The following is a 13,188-nucleotide window of genomic DNA, read 5'->3' on the forward strand; positions in this document are numbered from 1 at the left end:
CAGCCCCCAGCCCCCACCCTACCCGCCCTCTCAGATCCCTCTGTCCCCTGCCTAGGTCGACCCCTGGGAGAGGTTGGCCCCTGGAGGTTCCCAGGGACTTTAGGGACAAAGTCTGATGACCGAGAGCTTCCTCACTCCCCCTTCCTCCCCTCCCCTTATCCTGCTCCAAGACTCCCATCACTGCCCTGTCCCTCTCAGAGTCCTGGGGACCACGGGCCTTACATTCCCTGGGCCCAGGGAAAAGCAAGATTCCTCCTCATCTGGAGAAAAAAGAGTAGACGGTAGGGCCCAGCTGTCCCTGCCTACACCCAGTGGAGGTGCAAAGGTGCCCCTAAGTGGGTCTGCCCTAGCAGGGGGCGCGCATTATGGGTTATTTCGCAGAGCAACGGTGGCCTTGTGCTTGTCCAACCATGTTCTTTTGAAACTTGACTGCAGCGAGCCAGGTTATCCATATACCACGTTGCTAGGTCAGGGAGGCCGCTACTGGGGGGCAGAAAACGCGAAGGACGCCACTGCATCTCAGAGCACCAGTTCTCTCAATGCCGCAGCTGGCCGCTGGGAAAGGCTTCGCACAGGGCCATGCGGGAAGGAGATGATGGCCATAGTCCCCTGAGATGAAGACCTGAATGCAGAAGCTGCCGCGAAGGAGTGCACAGAGCTTGCTGTGCGCGGTGCAGGAGGAGGAGTGTGCTGGGGGTGAGGGGGTAAAAACCTGAAGTCTGGAGGAGACCTGGAGTGGTGTGAGGTTGAGTTTCGTGTGGGGCAAGCTGGCTTTGAGAAGCAGGCCACTTTCGTCCAGGGGCACGCATCCAGCAAATGCAGTGGGAATGACCTGTGGTTCTTAGGAGAGAGGCTGAGGCAAGAGATGCGAATTTTGGAATCATCTGGAAAGAAGTTGGACTGACAAGAGAAGAGATGGAGCGAGAGGATAGAAAAGATAGAACAGGGCTGAGACAGAAGCTAAGTCTAAGGAGGAGAAGGAATCCATGAGAGAAACCATGTGGGAGGGTGGGGACTGTGGGGAGTGAGAGAACTCAGGAGAAGAGGCATGTTCAGTGGGGGCCTGGGCTACAGGGACACCAGGAAGGAGGTGCCTAAGAAAACAGGTTTGGATTTGGAAATCAGGAGATCTCTGGGGACTTTCAAGAGAATTATTTGAGTAGTGGGTTGTGTAGACCAGATTGCCACTCTTTGGGGGGCAGCAGGATCCTGGATCCAGTTGGTTGATGCAGGGATACAAAGGTTCATTTCTTTGCTTTCCTTCAGGGGGACTCTGAAGGGCCTCCCCAGCTCCACAGCTTCCAGACGGATCTGATGAGGCCTTGTGGAAAGCAACGCAGCTCAAGTCAGTCTCTGCCTAATCCTGTTTTCCTCACTCTCTCAAGGTGAGTGAGGTTTACGGGAGAAAGTTCCCCCCATCCCCCCGTCCCCCGTAGACCTCCTGGAATGCCTGGAACAGCTTAGCAACCTGGGCACAGGTGGCTTGAGACAACCTAGCCATTCGGGCCTGCTGCCAGAGTGAATGCCACAGGGAGACCTGCCGGGTCTGGGGGGCATGAGCTGGTCAGGCCCCCAGTAGACCCCTTGCAGGCAGATCTCCATCCCCATGCAGAGTCTGTATCCTAGAAATCCAACGTGAGATCCGGCAGCACGGAGAAAGGGTGAGTGAAACAGAGAAAAGGTGGGATGGAGGAAAGAACAGAGGTGGAAATCACCCAGCGGGAACAAGAAGGGGTGATGGTGGGAGAGAGGCAGGAAGGAACGGGTGTGTGATTTGATGCCTCCCCCCTTGATCTCCAAGGAAGCTATTTCAAGAGATAGGAATTGTCAGAAAAAGCCAGAGAAGGTGGTGTTAAATGAAAATATTGAGAATGGGGAGTGAAGATGCTGGGTATTCGTAGTAGAAGATGTGTCTTCAAAAGCCAGGAGGCAGAGGAGAGGAATGCTGTCAGCGGGATAAAGGTGAGGGGAAGCTGATACTCCCTGAAGTTAGTAATATTAAAACAGTGCTGAGGAAAGAGAAAGTTGGAAAATGGTCTAGAGGGACCTTTTAGCAAGATGAGAGGGCGAGGGATGAATGAAACTGTGGACCAGGATACTCCCTCTGCAGCACCATCCCTGGAACGTTAAACATCTGGAGTAGTGAACAAACAGAAATAGAATATGCAGTTAACAATTTCCCAGGAATCATGTTTACACACATAAAGAAATAGGTGAAAGTAATTTCAATGATGTATTTTATTTAACACATTTTAGATATGTCTTAAATAAAATATATCATTAAAATTGATGTGTCCATATAAAAAATTAAAAATGAGACATACATTTTTTTCCTACTACGTTTTTTCCTACTAAGTCTTACAACTCTGGTGTGTATTTTACATGTATTGCATGTAAAATGGATTTTCCCCATCTTGGCCTTTATTTTGTCCTCATTTTCTATGAAGGAATGGGCTTGCCTACCCCCAGTGCTGTATCACTAAAAAAAATCCTCATCTGTTCCATCTCATTTCACAAAACTCATTTGAAGAAGAGGAGGGAGAAGTTTGAGAGTCCGTCTATGAATAGGGAAATGGAGCTTTGACTTGGACTAGAAAAGGTATGAGGGAGATGAGCTATGAGTTGGAAGCATCTCGTTTTGATTTTTGTTCTATGTTCATAGGAGGAAGAAGGTTTATTTGCCAGGTTGGGTGCCCCAGAGAGTGAACTGAGAGTGTGCTGTGATAATGCACGGGGCAACTCTTGCTTGCACAAACTCCCGTCTTAGTATTAGTAGTTTCCCTTGAACTCTGAGCACTGGCTGCGTCACAAACAGGTGGATGCAGCTGCTATATCTAGGCCTCATTTTCTGCATCTGCAAACTGGGAGAGTAGTTCCTTATTTGGAAAAATAGGAGGGGCCAGGGAAATCCCAGATTTGGAGACCGGTGCTTCTCAGCCAGGCCTGTAGCTCGTCTGCTGTCCCTAGCTGGGTGCCAGCAGCTTCTGCATTCGGTCCACAGTCTGGTACCATTTGCCTGCCTTTATATCTGATGGAGACATCTGTCATGGTATGCAGGAGTAAGGGAAGTTCTAGAGACTCCTTTAGAAATGTAAAAATAATAATACTTAGGCATCCTTGCTTTTATCTGAAATGGCCTACATCTCTTGCTACTTGCAGGTTCAGGATAGATCTTGTGAGACCTCCTGCATGCCAGCACAGGGCCAGATAGCCTTTCCATGCAGCAGCAGTCTCTATAACCATCCCTAGAAGTGGAGTCGCAGAAAATACCATGGTAATTGTGGCTTTGTTTTGAGGAGGATTACCACACACATACACACTCACACACACTCTCTCACACACGCGCGTGCATGGCATGGAGGAGCCTGACCTGTTATTTTTGGCGTCCCCAGGATACACGGCACATTAGCTTACTGTTCAGGTTGTACTATAAACCCTCAAGGTCAGGAGCTGTAAAACTTGGATTTCTCCATCCCCTGGGCATAAGCCTGTCTTTCAAAACAATTTCTGACCATTACCTAGAAGAGTTGCAAGATAACAAAATTTCCCTTGACAACCTCTACTCCTGCCTCCCTGACATCCCTGCTTGGCTAAGCTGCTGTCCTGATGTGACCTTAATAAGTATGACGTGGCCTTAATAAGTACTCTGTGTATAGACTCTTGACAGAGCCATTCCCGGGAAAAACAGCTCCGTTCTTGGAGACAGGAAACAATGCCCTCAGCACACACATCAGACACAGCTTGTCTGACTCGGCCTGCTTCCCCATCTTTAAAATGGGGAGATCTTCCTGCCTCGGCTTTCCAGAGTGCTGGGATTACACATGAGCCATGTGCCCAGGAGAATCGCTTGAGCCCAGGAGCTCGACACCAGGTAGGGCAACACAGGGAGACCTCGTCTTTACCAAAACCAAATATATACATAAAATAAAATAAAATGGAGAGAAACTCCTCCTAAGATTATTTTTACAGTCTTACAGAGTGGAAACTGGCCTTGGTTTCTTCATCCATGTGAAAAATAGAGCTAAAAAGCCCCTTGTCAGCACCTTTCTCTCTTCAAGCAGGACTGAGGAATGACCACAGGTTAAATATTGATCAGTTAGAATTAGCTTCAATTCAATCTGCATTTGACTAAGAACTTGATGACTGAGCCTGCTTATTTTTTGCAACAATTCCTGGGGCTTAATAGGTAAAGAAATGACTGTAGAGTCGAACCTCACAATCTCAGGTGTAATTCCCATGAGAAAGATGTTACACCAGAAATAGGAGCTTTCCAGCTGTTCTCAGGCACGCTTTCAATGACACTAAGAACATCAGTTGCACTGATTGGTGCTTGAAATAATTATTGATCTTCATCATCTGTGTCAAAAGCATTGCTCAAATGTCCAACTGCTTGTCATGCTCTCTTGGCATTCTACGCGAAGGACTTCACAGCCTGGTTCTTTCCCAGGAGAGCATTAGTTAAGGCAAAACATAGAAAAACACATCTAGGATACAGATAACATAAGTACAGACAGCTGAGCAAATATATAAATAACACCCGAAATGACACTTAAATATTTACAGCTGGAGATTTCTGCTACGTGCAGCACATACTGCTAATCCTCTCTCATCTCCAGGAAGTTTTCAAAAACCTGCTTCTGTAACTAACGGACAGGTCTTCTGGATCCAAGGTCACCTGCTGGGGAGAAAGAGAAGTCTTTGGATAAACATCACAAGTTTTCCTGGAACATCGATGCTGTTTAAGATTTAAGATTTTTTGGAAAGAAGAGAACAAGGTTTTTACAAATGTTTTCAAAAGTGTAACATGTATATATGTTCATTTCAGACAATTTGATCAGTATAAAATATTAAAGAAGAAAGTAAAAACTCACTTGGAATCTTATCTGTCGGAAGTAATCGCTGTCTTGCTATATTTCGGTGAATATCCTTTTAATGATGTGTGTGTGTTTAATGTGTTTGTAACTCGAATTTTTAAAGTTTGAGAATATATTCTAGGCGTCTTTTTATGTCAATGGATTTAAGAATATATTACATCATTTCTGATGTAATATTTCGATATACCTCAATTTGTTTCATCAATCCCCTATTAATGAATATTTAGGATGGTTTTAATTTTTAAAATATTTTACAATGTGGTTATGAAACATTCTTTCATGTATATATTTGCCTACTTATTCAACTGTTTCTTTAGGATATATTCTTAGAAATGGAGTCACAGACTTCAAGAATGAAGCTACGGACCCTCGCGGTGAGTGTTACAGTTCTTAAAGATGGTGTGTCTGGAGTTTGTTCAGATGTGTCCAGAGTTTCTTCCTTCTGGTGGGTTCATGGTCTCGCTGACTTCAGAAATGAAACCACAGCCCTTCACAGCGAGTGTCACAGCTCTTAAAGGTGGCACTTCCATAGTTGGTTGTTCCTCCCAGTGGGTTCATGGTCTCACTTCAGGAATGAAGCCGCAGACTCTTGCAGTGAGTGTTACAGCTCATAAACGTAGTGCGGACTGAAAGAGTGAGCAGCAGCAAGATTATTGTGAAGAGCAAAAGACGAAAGCTTCCACAGCATGTAACACACCATCACTCAGCGGGTTGCCCCGGCTGGCTCGGGTGGCCAGCTTTTATTCCCTTATTTGGCCCCACCCATATCCTGCTGATTGGTCCATTTTACAGAGTGCTGATTGGTCCATTTTTACAGAGTGCTGATTGGTGCATTTACAAACCGTTAGCTAGACACAGAACGCTGATTGGTGCATTTTTACAGAGTGCTGATTGGTGTGTTTACAAACCGTTAGCTAGACACAGAGCGCTGATTGGTGCATTTTTACAGAGTGCTCAGAGTGCTGATTGGTGTGTTTACAAACCGTTAGCTAGACACAGAGCGCTGATTGGTGCATTTTTACAGAGTGCTGATTGGTGTGTTTACAAACCTTTAGCTAGACAGAAAAGTTCTCCAAGTCTCCACTCAACCCAGGAAGTCCAGGTGGCTTCACCTCTCAGTACCATTAGAACAGATAAAGTGTTGCTAATTAAACTACAACTTGCCATTGTTTTTAAGACACATCTACAATGTTTGAGATGCTCTAGATGCTAATTACGCTGATCTTATCACTATACATTAGATGTACTGAAACATTAGTATCCTATGAATGTGAGCAATTATAATTTGTCCATTAAAAAATAAAATTAATGAAAATATCGTGCAGAAAAAAAGACATAGCTAGATTCCCAAGACATTAAAATGTGGGGAAAAAGATGTGGATTTTGAACAGGTGTCTCTGAACCTTGGAATATCTACCTCTGGACTTCTTACGTGAGAACAACAAACTCCTAATTCTTTTAGGTGTAGCTTTTGGGCTTTCTGTTAGTTGCAAGCAAAACACACTCCTAAGTCCATGGACTCCTCACAATCACTTCTTGAGAGAGGCATTAATATTTGTATTTTTCTAACGAGGAGACTGAGGCACAGAAGTTCAATGGACTTTCCCTGGCGTGTAATCACACGGGTCATAAATGGAGGCCGAGCCCATAGTGAGGGCCTCCAACTCCAGTGTTCTTGACCCCACATCTCATCTGCTCCGTTGGTGTTCCTGCCTTGTGTGTGACCTTCATGGCATGGCTGTGAAGAGTGATGAGCCATACCGTTTTCCTGTTCCTCTGCTCAGAAGGACACTGCCCCAAAACACACCAGGACAAGAGATTCAAGCCTGTGAGCTGGGAGCCAGGACCTCAGAGTTCAGCGACCATTCTGGCATCAGGTTTCTTAGTTATTTGGGCCGTTTGCTTTCTTGATCTTGCTTTTAAAAATTATTGTATTTTCTTAATTTTTATTTTAGGTTCAGGGGTACATGTGCAGGTTGGTTGTACAGATTATTTCATCATCCAGGTACTAAGCCTAGTACTCAATAGTTATTTTTTTCTGCTCCTCTCCCTCCTCCCACCCTCCACCCTCAAGGAGGCCCCACTGTGTGTTGTTACCCTCTTTGTGTCCATGTGTTCTTGTCAGGTAGCTCCCACTTATAAGTGAGAATATGTGGTAGTTGGTTTTCTGTTCCTGAATTAGTTTGCTGAGGATAATGGCCTCCAGCTCCATCCATGTTCCTGCAAAAGAGATGATCTCATTCTTTTTATGACCGTATAGTATTGCATGGTGTATATATATCACATTTTCTTTATTCAATCTGTCATTTATGGGCATTTAGGTTGATTCCATATCTTTGCTATTGTAAATAGTGCTACAGTGAACATTCACGTGTATGTGTCTTTATGGTAGAGTGATTTCTATTCCTCTGGATGTATATCCAGTAATAGGATTGCTGGGTCAAATGGTGGTTCTGTTTTTAGATCCTGCTTCTTGCTTTCCTTCTGTCTGTGCCCTTCTTCAGCCTCTGTTGAAATGAGAAAGGCCAATTTGCTGTGGAAGAAGCTCATATTCATACTCTCCCTATAAGCCTACATGCTTCCAGTGTTTGGGGCTGGAGAGGCCACAGATGAGCTGGAAGTTTGGAGAAAAGGAATCCATGTCAAGGCCTCTTGCCAATTAGTCAACTTTCCTTTGCCCCTGCAAACTTGGCCTTTGAGGACAGCCACCTGGAGAGGGAGGCATAGGGGAGAGCTTAGGACTCCAGGCCAAAGGCTAGAGAAAGAGGCAGTGTTTGTGTCTGTAGCTAAAGAGAATGTCCCCTTCTAACTGATTTTTGTTTCCTGAAGCAGAAGGAGGAGATGAAATTGTTAAAGGGGTGTTAGTGTTAAGTAAGAAAGAATGGGCTTTTCCAGATCTCTGTTTTCTGATCTGTAGAATAAGTTGAGAACAGCAGGGGAAGATTAGATGAGATATCGGTCAAACGAATACATTAGAACATTATGAGTTTTTTAGTGTGTGGTTTAAAGAATCCCTTGAAATGCCTAAGCAGCACATTAGGAAGGGAATTGCTCCTTTGGGAGTGACTCATGTACAATGGGCCCCGTGCAGAGGTCAGGGTGTGCAGGGTACAGCAGCTCTCTAAGGCGTCAGGCGGAGAGGCAGAGGCTTGGCTTAACATGGGACCATGCGTGCTGGCATTTCTCCTAGGACCTGGACTAAGGGAATTGGGGCTGGACGGTGTGGTGGGGGCTTTGTGCCATCTCCTGTTCCCCCATCAGATGCAGGAGCAAAGTGGAAAAGTCCTCTGGGGATTTTCTTCTCTGATACAAGGGAAGCACATGCAAACGATCTTTTCCTGAGAAAACCCATTGAGAACAGTTTCCCACACTCCCCGACACTCATGGTCCACGCAGTCCAGGCTGCTGGCTGGAGAACCGACCTTTAAAACTCTTGTTTATGTACAGCCACAAGGTCAGTCCAACTCCAGCCTGGCCTGGCATGGAAAACCAGGAAGTTCCTGTAAGAAAACCAGGAAGTTCCTGTAAGAAAACCAATTTTTAAGGGTCTGTGTACCTCACAGGAAGCTTTCAGATTGCAAACATGTGTCCAAACTGCTGACTTGGAGTAAATGGATCGAGTTACTCAGTCTGGATTGGAGAGCCTGATTTCTGCACCAGGGAGGCTTGCTATTTGAATGTGTGCCAGGTTGAATAGAGTCTCAGGCTTCAGATGGCTTCAAGCTGAAAGAGGTTTCTTTTGTAAGTCAGCTTCTTCGGTAATTTCTTTCCTTTCTTCTTCCCGCAAGTGAAATAGTGCACATTTATCTTGACCCCGTGTGGGCCTGTCGTCTTTTGTCCTCTTTTTCATCTGCAGAGCCTGCTCATGTCTCTAAGTCCGTACCATGCTGCTCTGGGCTGTGCGGCTCCATAGTCTTGTTTACCGTATACTGGTGCTTTTGTTTCAATTAAACTTTTAATTTTGAGATAATTGTAGATTCATTTGCAGGTGTAAGAAATAATTCAGAGAGAATTTACCCAGTTTTTTCTTTACTTTAAAGAATTTACGCTTTACCCAGTTTTCCCTCACCTTGCAAGACTATAGTACCATATTGTAACCAGGATATTGACCTTAATGTAATCAAGATACAGAACATTCCATCAGAAGATCCCTCTGTTGCCCTTCATAGCCACGCCCACTTCCTTCCCACCTCCCTAAAAGAGGGGACTCCTTCTTTTATCTTTGGCAACCACTAATTCATTCTCTATTTCTGTAATTTTGTCATTTCAAGATAGCTACATAAATGGAATCATACAGTATGTAACCTTCTGGGATTGACTTTTTTGGTTTCACTCAGCATACTTCTCTGGAGATTCATCCAAGTTTTGCCTGTTATCAATAGTTCCTTTTGTTTAACTGTTGAATGGTATTCTATCTTGCGGGTATACTATCATTTGTTTAACCATTCACTCACTGAAGTGCATAAGGGCTGTCTCCAGTTTATGACTTTTAGGAATAAAGCTGCTATGAACAGTTGTGTACAGGTATTTGTGTGAACAGAAGTTTTCATTTCTCTGGAATAAATGCCCAGGAGCGTAATTGTGGGGTCATATGGTAGTTGCATATGTGGTTTTTTGAGGAACCACCAAACTGTTTTCCAGAGTGGCCGTACCATTTCACATTTTCACCAGCAATTTATGAGAGACCCGGTTTCTCTGCGTCCTCACGTGTATTTGCTGGCCCTACCTTTTATTTTAGACATTCTGGTAAGTGTGTAAGGTAGCTTAACAGCTTAAATTTGCATTTTCCTAATCGCTAGTGATGTTGAACGTCTTTTCACGTTCTTATTTGCCACCTGTATGTCCTCTTTGGTGAAGTGTTTGTTCATATCTTTTGCCCGTTTTCTAATTTTTTTAATGGTGAGTTTTAAGAGTTCTTACGTATTATAAATACTAGTTCTTCGTCAGGTATGTGGTTTACAAATATTTTCTCCTTGTTTGTGGGTTATTTGTTTCATCCTCTTAACAGGATTTCTCACAGAACAAAAGTTTTAAATTTTAATGAAGTCCAGTTTATCATTTTTTCCTTTTGTGAATCATGCTTTTGGTGTCAAATCTAAGAACTCTTGGCCTAACCCTAGATCAGGAAGATTTTCTCCTGTGCCTTTTCTGAAAGTGTTATAGTTGTGTATAATTCCATGATACATTTTGAGTTAATTTTTGCATACCATGTAGGACTTGGGGGTAGGGAGTTTTTTTCTCCTGTAGGAATCCAATTGCTCCAGTACCATTTGATGAAAAGGTTCTCATTCTTCCATTGAATTACTTTTGTACCTTTTCCAAAAAATCGCTTATGCGTATTTGTGCAAGTCTATTTCTGGGCTCTCTATTCTGTTCCAGTGAGCTATGTGTCTATCCTTCCACCAATACCATCTAGTCTTGGTAAGTGTAGCTGTATATTTTGATATAATAAGTCTTAAAATTGAGTAGACTAATTCCTCCCACTTTATTCTTCTATTTCAAAATTGTTTTAGCTATTCTAGTTCCTTTGCCTTTCCATATAAATTTTAAAATAAGCTTGTCTATATCTATAAAAATCTTGCTGGGATTTTGATAGGACTTGTGTTAAATCCACATATACATTTGAGGGATAATTATCATCTTTCCTCTGTTGAGGCTTCTAAACCGTGAATGCAGTGAGTCTCTATTTTATTTAGAGCTTTGATTCTTTCAACAGTGTTTTGTAGCTTTCAGCATAAAAGTCTGCTGTGCGCTGAATGTGTCCCCTCAAAATTCACATTGTGAATTTTGTGGTATCCTCAGTGTGGTGGTATTAAGAGGTGGGCACGCCTTGGGGAGCTGATTAGGTCATGAGGGCAGAGCCCTCATTAATGAGATTAGTGCCCTTGTGAAAGAAGCCTGAAAGAGTTTGTTTACTTGGACACAGCAAGAAGATGCCGTTTATGAAGCACAGAAGGAGTGCTCACCAGACATTGAATCTGCTGGTGCCTTGAACTTGAACTTCCCAGACTCCAGAACCATGAGAAATAAACTTCTGTTGTTTTAAACTTCTGTTGTTTTACCCACTCTAGGGCATTTTGTTACAGCAGCCTGAATGGACTAAGACAAAGCCCTGCACATGTTTTGTTAGATTCATATCCAAATGTTTCCTTTCTTTTTTGAGTGATTGTAAGTGGTATTGTATTTTTAATTTTTGTGTCTGTGTTCATGCTGGTATATAGCAATACACTCGATTTTTGTGGGTTTATTTGTTTTGTATCCTACAACATTGCTGAAGTTACTTCTTAGTTCTAGAAGCTTTTTCTGCATTCTTTGGAATTTTGTACGTAGACAATCTTGTCATATGCAAGTGGGGAGAGTTTTATTCCACTCTTTCCAATTCACGTACCTTTTATTTCCTATTCTTGTCTTATTGCACTGAATAGAGCTTCCAGGACTATGTTGAATACGAGTGGTGAGAGAGAATAGCCTTGCCTTGCTTCTGACCTCAAGGAGAAAACAGTCCGTCTTTCACCCACAAGTGTAACGTTAGTTGTAAATATTTTTGGAGATGTAGTTTATCAGACTGAGCAAGTTCCCCTCTATTCCTATTTATTTTTTTGTGAGAGTTCCTTTTTAAAAAAAAATCATGAATGGGTATTGGATTTTGTCAAATGTTTTTCTGCTTCAATTGCAACGATCATTTTTTTTTCTTTTCTTTTCACCTGCTTTAGGCCAAACAATATACTATTTATACTATTCAGAATACTTTGAACTGCAAATAATAGATTAAACCAGATTAAAATGTGATTAAATTAAAAGAAATGTATTTTTTTTTTTCCCCTGAACAAGACATCTGGAGGCAGATAGTTCCAGGGTTGGCTAATTCAGCATCTCAATATTGTCAGGGCTCTAGGTGTTCTCTGCGGTTCTCTGGGCTTTCCCCTCGTGGTTGTAAGTCAGCTACAGAGGTCCCAGGTGCCGCTAGTAGGGGATGTTCTCCTTTTTTTTTTTAATTACAAGGAAAAATTTTCTCAGAATCCTAACAGGTTTTTATGTCTTGTTGGCCAAAGTGAGCCCATGTCCAAACCTAAACCAGTCTGGCAAAAAGAATGGAAACGGGAGCGGAGTGCCATGAATAGTTTAATCCAGTAGTTCTTACCAGGGGCACTCCTGGTGTGTTGGATGACAATTTGTTGTTGTGCAAGATTGTCCTACTCACTGCAGGACATTTAGCATCCCTGGCCCTCACCTATTAAGGCCCTCACCTATTAATAGGCCCTCACCTATTAAGCGACAGCGGGCCCTCCAGTCATGGTGACAACTTCTTTCAAACTTCCCCTGGGCCTGGCGGGCAGGGGGCGGGGGCTGGCAATACCACTTCTCATTGAGAGCCATTGGTTTAAACCAATTATGATTCACTCCAAGGTCAGCCAGTGGAGTGACCAAGCCAGGAGAGGTTTAGTTTACTACTATATATTGAATTCCCAATTATCTGCTTTTATTTCTCATCACTGTGACATCTAATAATTATTGTGTGTTTATTATGAGACAGAGTGTGCTAATTGATTTAGATCCTTTATCATTTTACTTTTTATAACAACGTTAGGGGATATGCACTCTTATTGTCCCCATTTTACTGATGAGGAAATTGAGGCCTAGGAAGATTAAGGAAGTTGCCCAAGGTCTGATCCCAGAATCAGCATAAACTGCTACACCATACCGTTTCCCCAGGAAAATAAGTCTTTGTTGTCTTTTGCTGCCATTTATTCTGAGTGGTAGCAAGACGTTCTTCAAAAGCTGGGTGATTCTTCCCAGACCGTACCCACAATTTCAGTCCTCCAGTTGGAGGAATTATAGAGGGAAGATGAATGCATTTACTCTAGTTATGTATGGCAGAGAAGGGATAAGAGATGAAAAGCATGATTTAGCCATATTATTTTGCTTTTTCTAAAAAGAAAACTCCTTATTAGATCAACACTTTAACTATTAGGCTGTGTCTTAATTATAACCTAGGCTTTACACTTCTTAAGCAAAGATATGACTAGGGCAAAATTAAAATATGGCAATGAGTATACGTTGTCGCACTCAAGTACTGTTTTCAGTAACTCCTTATCTAAGTCTTGGCTTTCTTTACACTTTTACATATTCTAAGTGATTCCAGGCATTGCAAAGCTCTTTTGCCTGTGCAAGGCTTCCAGGAACCCAGCCACTGGCAGCTTTGGTGTACGCACATTCTTAAGAAGGGACATTTCTATTTTGCCTGTATTTGAAGCTATTCATGACTGGCTCTCCATTCTTTTGTCTGCTTGTTCATCCATCCATCCATCCATCC

At 43.0% G+C, this 13,188-nt stretch overlaps 1 protein-coding gene across 1 annotated transcript in view; it reads left to right on the plus strand.

The window, feature by feature from the left end:
- Nucleotides 1–8,521: 8,521 nt before the first annotated feature.
- The window catches only part of PRMT8 (protein arginine methyltransferase 8), a 216,041-nt gene continuing 211,374 nt past the window's right edge, over nt 8,522–13,188 (plus strand). The window contains exon 1 of the mRNA XM_011967174.1: nt 8,522–8,615. The gene's annotated coding sequence lies outside the window, so the exon portion shown is untranslated. The remainder of the gene's footprint in view (nt 8,616–13,188) is intronic.

This window comes from Mandrillus leucophaeus, unplaced genomic scaffold (assembly GCF_000951045.1).
Source record: "Mandrillus leucophaeus isolate KB7577 unplaced genomic scaffold, Mleu.le_1.0 Scaffold79, whole genome shotgun sequence".
In the NCBI taxonomy this organism is placed as follows: Eukaryota; Metazoa; Chordata; class Mammalia; order Primates; family Cercopithecidae; genus Mandrillus; species Mandrillus leucophaeus.